Below are 2,623 nucleotides of genomic sequence, written 5' to 3' on the forward strand. Positions count from 1 at the left end.
CAGAGCCAGGAAGGAGGCTTAACACTTCGCCCGTCTCCATCATGGCCTGCCCCCTTCCCACCCTCCTCCCTCCCCGCCTCAGTCTGGACCCCTCCCCCATCCTGCTTTCCTCCCTGACTTAACTCACATCGGCAGGGTGGCCGTGATTAGTGACCCAAGCACTACTAGAGAGTCCGTGTGCTGCAGGGAAAGACCCCACATGAGGCAATGAAGGTCCGTCTAGTCAAGGCTATGGTTTTTCCAATAGTCATGTATGGATGTGAGAGTTAGACCATAAAGAAAGCTGAGTGCTGAAGAATTGATGCTTTTGAACTATGGTATTGTAGAAGACTCTTCAGAGTCCCTTGCACTGCAAGGAGATCCAACCAGTCCATCCTAAAGGCAATCAGTCCTGAATATTCATTGGAAGAACTGATGCTGAAGCTGAAACTCCTATACTTTGGCTACCTGATGCGAAGAACTGACTCACTTGAAAAGACCCTAATGCTGGGAAAGATTGAGGGCAGGAGGAGAAGGGGACAACAGAGGATGAGATGGTTGATGTCATCACTGACTCAATGGACATGAGTTTCAGTAAACCCCGGAAGTTGGCGATGGACAGGGACACCTGGAGTGCTTCAGTCCGTGTGTTGCAGGGCCTAAAACTGGGTTTTGTCTAACACTCGGAAGTGAATTGTCCAAAGAGACACATATGCTGACAAAGCAAGAGATTTTATTGGGAAAGGGCACCTGGATGGAGAGCAGTAGGGTAAGGGAACCCAGGAGAACAGCTCTGCCACATGGCTTGCAGTCTTGGGTTTTATGGTGATGGGATTAGTTTCCGGGTTGTCTTTAGCCAATCATTCTGACTCAGAGCCCTTCCTGGTGGTGCACGCCTTGTTCAGCCAAGATGGATGCCAGAGAGAAGGATTCTGGGAGGTGGTTGGACATGTGGTGTCTCCTTTTGACCTTTCCCTAACTCTTCCGGTTGGTGGTGGCTTATTCGTTCCGTGTTCCTTAGCAGGACCTCCTATCATAAAACAACTCATGCAAATGGGTACTATGGTGCTTGGCCAGGGTGGGCGGTTTCAATCAATGTGCTTCCCCTAACACACGGAGTCACAAAGACTTGGACACGACTGAACAACTGAACTGAACTGAACTGAACTGAGGCAATCTTCATTGCTGCAACTAAGACCCAAGGTAGCCAGATAAATAAGTAATTTGTTTAGTTGCTAAGTCATGTCCAGTTCTTTTGTGACCCCATGGACTGTAGCCTGCCAAGCCCCTCTGTCCATGGGATATACCCCAGGCAAGAATACTGGAGTGGGTTGCCATTTCCTTTTCCAGAGAATCTTCCTAACCCAGGGATCAAAATCGAGTCTCCTGCTTGGCTGGTGGATTCTTTACCACTGAGCCACCTGCTGCTGCTGCTAATCTGCGTCAGTCGTGTCTGACTCTGTGCAACCCCGTAGATGGCAGCCCAGCAGGCTCTGCCATCCCTGGGATTCTCCAGGCAAGAACATTGGAGTGGGTTGCCATTTCCTTCTCCAATGCATGAAAGTGAAAAGTGAAAGTGAAGTTGCTCAGTCATGTCTGACTCTTAGTGACCCCATGGACTGCAGCCTACCAGGTTCCTCCGTCCATGGGATTTTCCAGGCAAGAGTACTAGAGTGGGTCACCAGTGCCTTCTCCAGACTGAGCTACCTGGGAAGCCCCAAATAAACAAATATTTTTGAAAAGGGCCCATAAGTCACTGACACTTCTCCAGAAGGACATATACCTGTTTCTTAGTTCCCTTTGGGTGTGGCCATTCAGGTTTGGATAAATGCCCACCACTCTCCATTTTGTCCATCACCATGAAAAACACTTAGCTCGGCTCTCTTTGCCCAATAGTCATTCCCCTAAAAGGATGGAGTGTGGCTTGATGTGTTTTACATAAACCCTTGGCATAGCTTTAAACTCTGTTCTACATAATTTTGCCTCAAGTGTTGATGTAAAATTTACTAGGAAGCTGTTTGCTGAATCTCGCATCTTCCTCCTCTGAAAACGGCAGCACTTCTTCCCTCCCGGGTCCCACCCCACCCTCATCACCCACATCTGCTCCATGGTAGTTGCTCCCCATGCACAAGCCACTCTGGCTGGCAGGAGGCTGGAATCCTTTCAGTGCCTCACGTCTACTGGCCTGGTGCTAAGTAAGGAGAGGGCAAAGACCAGCAAGTTCAGTAGTTCTGGGGGTCAGCCCTGTCCCCCAACAGCAGGGTGGAGCCTGACTTGATCTTGCCCCGGAGCCCAGCCCAGCCTGGTGCACAGCAGGGTGGGCCGGAAGTCCGCAGGCGGGGTATTCTAGGGCCCAGGGCCTTTGGGAGGCGGGTTCATCATCTCAGTTGCATGAGTGTTGAGTTGGACATGGGTTGGGGCCCAGTGAGCTGAGCCAGCTGGCCTCAGTCACAATGTGGAGGGCGTGTGATGGGAATGCCCTTGTCCCTGCATAGACGTGGTCCCAGCTGCTCTTTCCTGTTTCCTCTGAACTTGGCTCCCAGGATGTGGCTGCCAGTCAGCCTTGGCCAGGGTACCTGCCGGGGGCTCCCAGCTGCTGCTGCTTTGCACTCAGCTCTCCACACCTCGGGCCTTCCTGCTGTCT

Source organism: Bos indicus, chromosome 13, assembly GCF_029378745.1.
Source record: "Bos indicus isolate NIAB-ARS_2022 breed Sahiwal x Tharparkar chromosome 13, NIAB-ARS_B.indTharparkar_mat_pri_1.0, whole genome shotgun sequence".
Lineage (NCBI taxonomy): Eukaryota > Metazoa > Chordata > Mammalia > Artiodactyla > Bovidae > Bos > Bos indicus.